The sequence below is a fragment of the Rhinopithecus roxellana genome, chromosome 12, assembly GCF_007565055.1.
Source record: "Rhinopithecus roxellana isolate Shanxi Qingling chromosome 12, ASM756505v1, whole genome shotgun sequence".
In the NCBI taxonomy this organism is placed as follows: domain Eukaryota; kingdom Metazoa; phylum Chordata; class Mammalia; order Primates; family Cercopithecidae; genus Rhinopithecus; species Rhinopithecus roxellana.
This window is the reverse complement of record NC_044560.1, coordinates 72,086,907-72,099,786: the sequence shown is the minus strand read 5'-3', so window position 1 is coordinate 72,099,786 and position 12,880 is coordinate 72,086,907. Positions and strand designations below refer to the sequence as shown.

General features: G+C 40.4%; 1 pseudogene across 1 annotated transcript; it reads right to left on the bottom strand.

Annotated features, from left to right (window-relative positions):
* Positions 1 to 11,239: 11,239 nt before the first annotated feature.
* Positions 11,240 to 12,176, bottom strand: LOC104662650 (annotated as a pseudogene). Its single transcript, XR_748022.2, has one exon. The product of XR_748022.2 is annotated as a 40S ribosomal protein S2 pseudogene (transcript).
* Between the last annotated feature and the right edge of the window lie 704 nt (positions 12,177 to 12,880).

Below are 12,880 nucleotides of genomic sequence, written 5' to 3'. Positions count from 1 at the left end.
ATGCACTCTCCATATTCAAGGTTTATTATATATTTTTCTGTCAATGAAATCTCTTTCTCTCACTGAAAGTGGTTACTAGGTGGGATGTTGCTTATTAAGAAAAGCAGATATTCTCAGAACCATAAGGAGAGAGTAATAGTATTATCTCTAGGATCTGTGCAAAGACCTCAAGGAAAACCCAGCTGAAATTAGAATACTGTTGTAAGTGAAGAGACTTAAGAGTGAATCAGAATCAAATGGGATTTAATCAGGATAGGTTTGGGGCTAATGAGCATTCTACTACTATAAAAGAAGAAACTAGTTCCTAAAACATGGTTTCTCATTCTGTTTCACTACTAAGCCATTGTAAGGCTTTAAACAAGCCACATGAACACTCTCGAGTTCAATTTCTCTGGCTACTGAGTGCAGAACTATGTAAAGAAGGACAAGAAGAGAGTAAGGGAGACAAGTTAGGAGTCTATTGCTGTAACTCAGGCCAGGACTAATAGTAACCTGGGTCAGGGTGGTGACCATGTAGGTGTCAAGTGAGGGAGGTGAACCAAAGAGTTCACTCTCACTGAAAGCCTATAAACTTACCTTACCTGTAGGACTTTCTTCCCAACTACAGCTGAAGGGAGAAATCAAGGCTATGCTTTTGACTCTCTAATGAATACACACTAGATGCAAAGACCTATGCTAGGTGCTTTGCAATGTAAATAAGATAGACAGCATCTCTGCACCCAGGACCTTAGAGCCTAGCTGAATGCAGAGACAAGCAAATCAGCAATTACAGTGCAATGGAAGAATAGCTAGAATGGAAGAGGTCAGAAGCTAAAGGATCACAAATGAGATCCAAGTTACCCAATTGTGGGGAATCAGAGAATACCTGTTGCAAAAGATGGCATCTAGGCTGAGATCTAAAAAATAAAATGAATTCCTCGGTTAAAGAAAAGTGAGCAAGGTAGGGGAAGGGATGATGCTTGGACAGGGAGAATAGCAGGTATGAAGTTTCAGCAATGAGAAATGGTAAACTGGATGAGCTGAAGGTAGTCTAGTATGGAGCAGAACATGTAAGAGGTGAGTGAGTTAGCAAGGCAATTATAACCCCCTATTTAAAAGTTTGGTCTGTATACTGAAAGCAGTGAGAAGGGTTTGAAAAGTTTTAGCAGAGAGTAACAGTTATTAACTCAGTTAACAAATAATTACTGGGCACATACTATGTGCCAAAGATTTTTCTAAGTGCAAGGGAAATAGCAGTTAGACATGATCAGATATTTATACAAGAACAAAAAGTCAAGCTACTTAATAAAAAAAACTATGTATAGAAGGGCAAGAAGAGTGAGACGGAGACCAGTTAGGAGTTTATTACTGTAACCCAAGAGAGGATTAATTGTTGCTTGGGTCAGGGTGGTGTCCACATAGGCAGAAAAAGAGACTTGGAGAGGCATTGGCTCCCCTAGCCAAGAGTTTCATTGCTGTGTCCAATAATAGGAAAAGAAAGTTTGGTGATAAATAGCATTTAGCATAGTACATACTTCATCTTTGAGAAGAGCAGGCTTCTGAAGCCACCTACTGAAACATTATTGCTTTGACATCAAGCATTTTATTAAGTACTTCATTACATCTGTCCATGCCTACCTAGACAAACCATTATTAAAAGTACGTAAACCAGGCCAGCCACAGTGGCTTACGCCTGTAATCCCAACACTTTGAACGGCCGAGGCAAGCAGATCGCTTGAGAGCAGGAATTTGAGACCAGCCTGGGCAACATAGTGAGACTCTGTCTCTACAAAAAAACATGCAAAAATTTGCCAGGTGTGGTGGTGTGCATCTGTAGTCCCAGTTACTCAGGAGGCTGAGGTGGGAGGATCGCTTGAGCTCTGGAGGCAGAGTTTGCACTAAGCCAAGATCATGCCACTGCACTCCAGCCTGGGTGAGAGACCCAGACCCTGTCTCGAAAAGAAAAAAAAAAGTACAAAAACCAATAACAAATAAAGAAATTGAAGAAGTAATTTAAAACATTCCGACAAAGAAAAGCCCAGGACCAAATGCCTTCACAGCTGAAGTCTACCAAACATTCATAGAAGAATTATTATTTTTTATTTTATTTTATTTTATTTTTTTTGAGAAGGAGTCTCGCTCTGTTGCCCAGGCTGGAGTGCAATGGCTGGATCTCAGCTCACTGCAAGCTCCACCTCCCGGGTTTACGCCATCCTCCTGCCTCAGCTCCCAAGTAGCTGGGACTACAAGCACCCGCCACCTCGCCCGGTTAGTTTTTTGTATTTTTTTAGTAGAGACGGGGTTTCACTGTGTTAGCCAGGATGGTCTCGATCTCCTGACCTCGTGATCCGCCTGTTCTCAAACTCTTCCAAAAAACAGAGCTACATTTCACATTTCACATTTCACAATGCCAGCACCACCTTGATACCTAAGCCAGACAAAACACCACAGGAAAAGAAAACTATAGGCCAGTACCCCTAATGAACACTGATGCAAAAATCCTCAATAAAATATTAGTAAACAATTCAACAACATGTCAAAAAGATCATACATCATGACCAAGTGGGATTTATTCCTGACATGCAAAGCTGGTTTAACATACACAAATCAATCAGTGTGACATATCACATTAACAGAATGAAAGATTAAAACCACATGATCATCTCAATTGATGCAGAAAAAACATTCGACAAAGTTCAGTATCTCTTCTTGATAAAAACTCTTATATTAATTTAGGTACAGTAGGAAAGCTCCTCAACCATAATAAAGGCCTTTTATGAAAAACTCACAGCTAACATTATAATCAACAAAGAAAAACTGAAAGCTTTTCCACTAAGATCCAACATAAAACAAGGATGCCTACTCTAACCACTTCTATTCAATGTAGTACTGAAAGTACTAGCATAAGCAATCAGGTAAGAAAAAGAAATAAAAAGTATTCATCCAAATCAGAAAGAAAGAAGTAAAAATATCTCTATTGGCAGATGACATGTCTCATACATAGAAAAGCCCAAAAATTCAATTAAAACCTGTTTTAACTAATAAATGAATGCAGTAAAGTTGCTAAATACAAAATCAACATGCAAATATAAGTAGCATTTCTATACATAAGTAACAGCCTAGCTGAAAAAGTAGTCAAAAAAAATCTCATTTATGATAGCATCAAATACCTAAAAACAACTTTAACCAAGGAGATGAAAGATTTGTACACTGAAAACTATAAAACATTGATAAAAGAAATTGAAGAAGCCACATGTAAATAAAAATATATCCCACAAGTAAATAAAAATATATCCCATGTTGATGGATGGAATAATTAATACAGTTGAAATGTCCATACTGCCCATAGCAATGTAGAAATGTAACATAATCATTACTAAAATTCCAAAGGCATTTTTTCATGGAAATAGAAAAAAAATGCTAAAGTTCGTACGGAGCCATAAAAACTCACAAATAGCCAAAGAAATCGTGAGAAAGAAAAACAAAGTTGCAAAATCTATAAAGAATTCTTACAACTCAAAAGAAGAAAAACAATTACATTTTAAAAATAAACAGAGGACCTGAACAGACATTTCTTCAAAGAAAACATTAAAATAGCCAACAGGTGTATGAAAAGGTACTCAACATCACTAATCATCAAAAAAAATGCAAATTAAAGCCACTATAAGATATCACCTCATACCTATAAGGTTGACTATTATCAAAAAGACAAGCAATAACAGATGGTGGCAAGGGTGTGAAGAAAAGGGAACCCTAGTATACTGTTTATGAGAATGTAGATTGGTACAGCATTATGGAAAACAGGGTCCTAAAGAAATTAAAAATAGAACTACCACATGACCCAGTGATCCCTCTTCTGAGTATATACCCAAAGGTGATGAAATCACCACATCATAAAGATGTCTGCACTCCCATGTTCACTGTGGCATTCAAAGTAGCCATGATGCGAAAACAACGTAATGTCCATCAGCAGACAAATGGATTTTTTTAAGTGTGGTAGATATACAGAATGGAATATTTTTTTAAAAGCAACTTTTCTTTGTTGGATCTTTCCAAAACATTCTAATTAGCTTCTCCAGCGACACAACTGTCTATTTTGACACAGATATTTTGTCAGTTTATATTGTATTTCATTAAATTTGTAATTATTTGTAACTGACTTAAACAGGCTTGGAAACAAATTTCCTAACAAACTCTTGGTAAACATTCAGCTCAAATGGCAGAAATAAAAGTACGTAAGTCACCGCAGAGTTTCTTCCTAGGTATCCAAATTCAGTATGTTAGGAAACCAGCTGCCTGAGTTGATCCAGGAATGATGAGTTCTCGGGATTCAGGACTTTCTTTTTTTAATTATTATTATTATTATTATTATACTTTAAGTTCTGGGTTACATGTGCAGAACGTGCAGTTTTTTTACATAGATATACATGTGCAGTGGTGGTTTGCTGCACCCATCAACCCATCACCTACAATAGGTATTTCTCCTAATGTTATCCCCCCCTAGCCCCCCACTCCCTGACAGGTCCTGGTGTGTGATGTTCCCACCCTTTGTCCTTGTGTTCTCATTGTTCAACTCCCACCTATGAGCAAGAACATGTGGTATTTGGTTTTCTGATCTTGTGATAGTTTGCTGAGAATGATGGGTTTCCAGCTTCATCCGTGTCCCTGCAAAGGACATGAACTCATCCTTTTTATGACTGCATAGTATTCCATGGTGTATATGTGTCACATTTTCTTAATCCAGTCTATCATTGATGGACATTTGGGCTTGTTCCAAGTCTTTGCTATTGTGAATAGTGCCGCAATAAACATACATGTGCATGTGTCTTTATCATAGAATGATTTATAATCTTGTGGGTATATGCCCAGTAATGGGATTGCTGGGTCAAATGGTATTTCTAGTTCTAGATTCTTGAGGAATTACCACACTGTCTTCCACAATGGTTGAATTTACATTCCCACCAACAGTGTAAAAGCATTCCTATTTTTCCACAACCCCTCCAGCATCTGTTGTTTCCAGACTTTAATGATCACCATTCTAACTGGCATGAGATGGTATCTCGTTGTGGTTTTGATTTTCATTTCTCTAATGACCAGTGATGACGAGCATTTTTTCATATGTCTGTTGGTTGCATGTCTTCTTTTGAGAAGTGTCTGTTCAAAAAAAAAAAAAAAAAAAAGAGAGAGAGAAGTGTCTGTTCATATACTTTGCCCATTTTTTGATGGGGTTGCTTTTTTCTTGTAAATTTGTTTAAGTTCTTTGTAGATTCTGGATATTAGCCCTTTGTCAGATGGGTAGATTGCAAAAATTTTCTCCCCAGAATGGAATATTATAGAAACTTTTAAAAGGAGATCCTGCCATTGGCCACAACATGGATGGACCTTGAAGACATTATGCTGCTAAGTGAATAATAAACCAATCTAAATATATATATGTGTGTATACATATTTATATATGTGTATATATACGTGTGTATACATATTTATGTATGTGTATATATACACGCATATATTGTTATATATAATATGTATAGATGTATATAATATGTATATCTAATGTGTATATATGTATATAATATGTATATATAATATATAATATATATGGATATTCCACAGGCTGGTGAGTGGGGAGGAAATAGGAAAATGTAGAGCAAAACATACAAAAGAGCAGATCTGTAGGATTAACAAGTTTATAGATCCAATGTACAGCATGAGGACTAAAGTTAATAGAATTGTATTGTATTAGGGATTTTTTAAAACAGGTATAATAGATTTTAGCTGCTCTTGTCACCAAAAAGAAGTAACTGTGAGATGATAGATAGGTTAATCTGCTTCACTACAGTAACTATTTTACTATGTGTACATATCCCAAAACATCATGTTGTAAAACTCTAATATACATAGTAAAATTTATTCCAAAAAAAGTACATGAAATCAAAAAGAAAGTCACTCTGCCAGCATACCTGGCCTCCCTCCATGCACAAAAGGAAATATAACTCTGAAAATGTCTGCTAAACATAACCTTTTGTCACCAGAAATACCGTTGGCAGCTGCCGGTGACAACTTATTTCATTACATTCTAATGATGTAAACTGCTCCCTCAGGATGATTTAGCTTGCTGCAGACAAAATGCTTATTGCTTCTTTACTCATGTAGAACACAAATGATTGCTGAGAATTTCAAACCCAATATTCAGGATTTTAAGCTAACCTAACAGATCTGCAGCATTCTATGAATACAGGCGATTTAACAAGAACACATTTTACAGCCTGAATTACTGCCATGTTGCATTCTATGTGTGCATCTATTAATCCAGGTTTTATTCTGAAGCCTGGAATTTGGGAAGCCAAGGGAATTTCTTGGCATACTTTCAACCCTTCCCCTGCCAGAACTGGGTAATCAACAGATTCTTTAGCTAGGGCAACCATTGCTAACTTGTTGGAATGCTGCATAAAGACCACATATTGCCTCCAGCTGTGGGTGGCTTTAATGGAATACTTTCTAAATACCAGCCAGGAGACCAGGTGATTCAAAATTATCTGCGGTGATTGTTAAAAACATGGATTTGGTGCACCTATCTGAGACCTACTGCATAAGCATATGCGCGAGTGTGGCTTGGGAATCTGTACATTGACAAGCTCCCAGGGAAATGTGATATGCAGCCAGGTTTGTCAGCTTCCTTAAGGGATCACCTGAGCAGGAGCAGGCACATAAACCCATCAGTAAAACCCACAGGAACAATGGTGTCTTCTGTAGGGGTATTCAGCAGAGCATCATGTTCAAGCACGCTTATTACCTCTAGTTCCAACTCTGTCCATGCACTCCTGATATGCTCTCCTTTTGATTCCATCTGTGAGATTTTGGGCAAGTTACTTACCCTTTCTAAGCCTCAGTTTCTTCAAATACGAAACAGGAATAATATCACAATTGACTAGGTTGTTATAAAGAAATAATTTAATGTACATAAGCACCTGACACATACTAACCAATCAATCACTATAACCTATCTAAAAGTTTTTTTGGCTTCATTTAGGTTTTACTTCTCCTTCCTTACTGGAGAACCCTACTTTTGTTTTTCTGTTTAAGCACAACATATCTTCCTCCACTCCGCTCTCCAATCTGCATCTCCAGATTCTGATCAGGAACTCGCCCACAGGCTCCAATGCTACCCAGTCCGGCCTCTTTAGAACCACACTAACACTCTCTAAGGCTGGATTCTTCCCTCAAATATAGTCATGCAGGAGGGAGCCTGAGGGGTCTGAACTCTAGACCTGTCTGCACAAGTTAATCAACAATAGCAACTTCCAAGATGACGTTCGTTACTTGCCCCCAGGAAACAAGAACCCCTGAGTCTGTCATGTGTCCTTCATATTAGTGTACTGACTGATGGCACAAGGATGAAGATGATCATAATAATATCTACCGCTGATTAGTCACCAAATCTGTGCCAAGCTCTACATTAAGGGCTTTCTTTGAAGGCACCTGCGATAGGTACTACTGTTCTCATTTTCCCTTTGAGAAAACCAAGGCCTAGAGAAGTTATAAAACTTGCCCAAGCGCACAAGAGGTAACACACAGAGTTCTAATATATGCAGCCTGATTCTAGTGCTAGCATTTCTTTACTTTTCTTTTCTTCTTTTTTTTACCATTACACGAAAGAATCTTCCAGAGAAGATTCATTGTCAGATAGATAATACTTGGAAGCATGAAACAGTATCAAGAAATAATATGATTAAAATCAAAAGCACTTTATGGAGACCTTGCAGCCTCAAGTCAGTGAAAGCCCAAGACAAATTTCCTTGGAAAGACAACATGCTATGAGATAAATACCAAAAAAGTGAGATTTCCCACTCTGCCACTTACGGGTGCATGATTTGTGATTTGCTTTAATGCGACCCCCAGAGCAAATGCCAGAGAAAAGGCAAGTAGGCAAGGCAAAAAAAAAAACTTTATTTACAAACCAATGTGAGGGAGGGGCGAGGTTCACCGGCCTCCGGCAATGGAGGCCGACGAAGTCGCTCCGGCGCTCTCGGGCGAGGTTCCTGGGTCCTGGGTCCCGCGCAGGATGAGGGGCTGAGGAAGTTCGCTCTGGCGCTCTAGCTGGGAGGGCTTTTATGTCCTGGGCCCGGGAGTGGGAGGGCAGTGGGTGGGACATAGGCGGGTCGGGGGCAGGTCGATAGGCGTGGCTAGGCGGGTTCCGGTTTCTCTCCGTCGGAGGTCGGGTTGCGCCTGCGCAGTCGACCTGTGTCTTTCCCGGGCGCGGGAAAGTTGACGGTGAAGAACCCGGAACTGCGCCATCTTGCCTCCGTTTGTCCAAGCAATTTGGATAAAGTCACTTAAACTTTTTGAGCCCCATTTTTCTTCATCAGTAAAATAAAAACATAATAGCAACATGTTCACAGTTGTATGTGAAGATTAAATAAGATAATAAATGTGGAAATGCCCTAAAGTGGTATACAAATATTATAAATTATAATTATTCATTCCACTAATATTTATTCAACATTTGCTATGTTCCAGGCACTGGAATGAAACTGTGAAGTAGACACAGTCCCTGCCTATCAACATAGAGTTCAGAGTCTAGTAAAAAGGCAATATAAAATAAAGTAATAAATGCTAAAAGAGAGGAAAAACACCTAGCCTGAAAAACACCTAGCCCTGACTTGTGGGCTAGGAGGGGATAAGGAGGCTTCCTAGAGAAGAGGGAAATCTAAGTTAAGACCTGGAATTAACCAAGGAAAGAAAGTAGGAGGAAATGAGGAAAGGTGAAGGAGAGTCAGAGATCTCTACTAACATTCCGGTTGCCTAATAGTTGCCTCCTGGTACATGAAACATAGGGGGGGAAGCATATTTGGAAGAAACAATAATTGTCTCTGTTTTGAATGTGATGTGCCTGAGGTGCCTGTAGACAGCCAGTGAGTACTGTCCAACAGGCAGCTGGATAAAAAGGTCTGGAGCTCAAGAGATTGCTTTTACATAATGGTCTAGATTTGGAATTCATTGTCAGGTAGGTAATATTTGGAAGCATGAAAGAGTTATACAGAGTAAAAAGAAGAATCTAGTACAGGTAGAAAAAGAGGAGCCTACAAGAAGTTTCTTATTTTCTTCTTTCCTGCTTTCACGCAGACCTTATTCCATCAAATATTTATCCTTTTCCATGGGCATTTAATATTTTATCCTTTTCCATGGGCATTTAAGTATACTAAGTCTTTATCATCAAAACAATAAATAGCTTTTGCCTACCCCATAACTCTGTCCAGTTACAACCTTGTCTATCTGCATCCTCCCCATCAGAACTGAACTTCTTTTGTTTTTTTTTTTTTTTTTTTTTGAGACAGAGTCTCTCGCTGTCACCATGCTGGAGTGCAGTGGTGCGATCTCAGCTCACTGCAACCTCCGCCTCCCAGGTTCAAGCAAGTCTCGTGTCTCAACCTCCCAAGTAGCTGGGATTACAGGCACGTGCCACCACACCCAGCTAATTTTTTTTTTTTTTCTGTATTTTTAGTAGAGACGGTGTTTTACTGTGTTGTCCAGGATGGTCTCGATCTCCTGACTGCGTGATCTGCCCTCATCGGCCTCCCAAAGTACTGGGATTACAGGTGTGAGCCACCGCTCCCAGCCAGAGCTGAACTTCTTAAAATAGAAATCTACAACTGGAATCTCCATGTCCACGCTTGACATTCACTTCTCAAACCACTCCAGTCTGTCTGCCTTCCCTGTCTCTCCACTGAAGTACTCTTATCAAACTCCTCAGTAGCCTATTTGTTATCAAATCCAAAAGATACGTGTTGATTGTCAAGTTTTTGTATTTTTTTTTTTTTTGTCTAAAGTTTTAGAGATCGGTAATGTCAATTCTCCCTCTGGCTTGAAATATATTCTACCTTTGCCCCCTTAATTTCATGCTTTCTGATGTTACATCCCCTCTCTCTGAATGCTCCTTCTGAGTCCCCGTGGTGCTCTCTTCCTTCTGCATCTACCTCTTTAATATTGCTATTCCTCAGGATTCTTTCTTAGGCCTTTTTCTTACTGAATAAACATATTTTCTCTCCTTCCCCTATCCTGATATTTTAATACCTACCCAAGTTGTTTGCCTAGGATAGACAGAAGCCCAACTCTGGTTTTAACAGGATAGAAGGAGAAATACTATAGCCACCAATAATTTTTTAGGTTTGATTGCAGAAAGTTAAAGAATTACCCATCTGATGGTTTCCATTTTCTCTAAAATGTAGCAAGCAAGATTATCTGCTAAACACGTGAGTAGAAGGTGGTAGAATATCCAAGAATATTAGGAAAGAAAAGAATATTGAAATAGCCATCATGGAGGACTGGCAAGAACATTAAGTAGGAAAACATAAAAGGATTACTGAGAGATGTTAAGATCCTAGTTGAAGTTGGGAATGATGGTTTTTAAATGTCCCCAATCTGCCTGTGATTTTTCCCTAGTAGTCTAAACATGAGCATGGAGAAGGCCACAGGTAGTTTGACCTAAGGTAGGATTTTCCCAATAAAACCAATACAGGACAATAAAGGAGTCAAGAAATTAAGAACAACAGCAAGAGAGTGGCTAAAGTCCTGGTTTATGGAGGTCTGTGCTACAAGGAGAGCAAAGTGTAAATAGGAGGGGTCTGAGAGTGAAAGTCTTGATAAGTTCCAAGGAAGGGCTGTCTCTGAAACTGAATAAGCAAACTGGGAAGACCAATTGGTTTGGTCAGAGCGTGGGATCGTGGATTTTGTTGTATGAGAGTTTATATAGTCTGGATGATGAGAAAGCCCAGAATATGGCCATGGTAGTCGTTGAAGATAAACATAGCTAATGGTCACTGGAAATAAAAGGTGAGTTTATACACTGGAGGGGACCAATTAAAAAGTCACTTCTGTGAATTCATCATCCCCGAACTCAAAAGTAATATAACCTTTTTCTATGCTCTTTCCCAAGAGCATTTCTGTTATTGTCCTTATTCCACTGTATTCTAATTAGCCTGGTCTCTGTTTATTTCTACTCAACTGTGAGCTCTTCTTCCCACCTGCTACAGTACACACAAGGTCAGTGAGTATCCAACGCTGAATGAATGAATGAATGGATGAATGAATGAATGAATAGCAATAGTTGTTTTCATGTGACTTCATATTACAGGCCTTTTACTCCAGTTCCTGGAATATTTCACTGTTGTTATTTATCCACGATTACAAGATAAGTATGCATTTTATTTCTTGTCCATAGCTAATTATCTTTCAATCATAGAACTTTTTTTTTTTTTAACAGGCTTAATTCACTTCATTTTTCTTGTATAAAAAGCCTATGTTGTAGCCACAGCTGGAGCCTGGGTCCGCTGCACGGAGTCTCTGGTGTGGGTCTTGACAAGGTGGTCAGTGAATTCCTGATAGGGAGACTTGGTAAACACAGTCTCCTTCCAGAGGTCAGGGGTCAGGTAGCTGTAGGTCTTAGAGATGGCATCAAAGGTGGCCTTGGCGAAGTTGCCCAGGGTGGCAGTGCAGCCCCGGGCTGAGGTGTAGCAGTCATCAATACCAGCCATCATGAGCAGCTTCTTGGGCACAGGCGCTGAGACGATGCCAGTGCCCCTGGGTGCAGGGATGAGGCGCACCAGCACAGAGCCGCAGCGGCCTGTCACCTTGCAAGGGACTGTGTGGGGCTTGCCGATCTTGTTCCCCCAGTAGCCTCTGCGCACCGGGACAATGGAGAGTTTGTCCAGGATGATGGCCCCACGGATGGCGGTGGCCACCTCCTTGGAGCACTTAACACCCAGGCCGACGTGGCCATTGTAGTCCCCGATAGCAACAAACGCCTTGAACCTGGTGCGCTGGCCAGCACGGGTCTGCTTCTGCACCGGCATAATCTTCAAAACCTCGTCTTTGAGAGTGGCCCCCAAGAAAAAGTCAATGATCTCAGATTCCTTAATGGGCAGAGAAAAGAGGTAGATCTCCTCCAGGGACTTGATCTTCATGTCCTTGACCAAGCGGCCCAGCTGGGTGACGGGCATCCACTCCTTATCCTGGGCCTTGCCTCCGCGAGCTCCGTGGCCTCGGCCCCGACCCCGTCCACGGCCGCGACCCCGGCCCCGGATGCCACTGCCGAAACCTCCGCGGAAGCCACAGCGGTTCCCCATCCCAGGGCCACCAGGGCCTCCGGGGCCCCCCGCTGCACCAGCGTCATCCGCCATTTGGTGTTTTCTCGGAGAAGAAGTACGTTTTATTTTTTCTAAAGAAATCATTTTCTAAAGTTTAGATATGGAACCATTATCATTATTTTTCACCTCAAATAATATTTCTTTATCACTTTATCTCACATCAGAGCCATATCAAGGGTTCTACTACTGTGGAAATTAAATCTTCAGATAGATCCTTCCTTGATATAGAATCATTATTTCATTGCACGAATGATTTATCAGTTGCCTTCCATATGTCAGACAGTCCCATAACAAGGCTCTGGGGATAGAATGATGAACAAGACAATTGCTTTCTTCAGTCACACCTATAGACAGATAAGGAAGCAAGCCCAGCAACCCCAAAAATCTCGCTAGCTAAAAGGCAGCAAAGCCGTGTATCTCGCACATGCGAAGTCTGTTGTGTGTTTCAGTAACTCTCCATGGCAGCTGCCTTCCATACATTGATTCACCATTACGCCTCCATAGCAACACAAAGTTTCAGAATTGCCAAGGCGGAGGAAGAGAGAGAGGGACTTGAACACAGAAATTACATACATCCATTCTGCTCACAAATTATCAGCCACTTCAAACCATGGCCACACCTAAATTCAAGAAGATGTGGAGGTGCAATCCTCTCATATGCTCAGAAATAAAGAAACAGATACGGGGCCAGGCGCAGTGGCTCACGACTGTAATCTCAGCATTTTTGGAGGCCGAGGCGGGTGGATTGCTTGAGC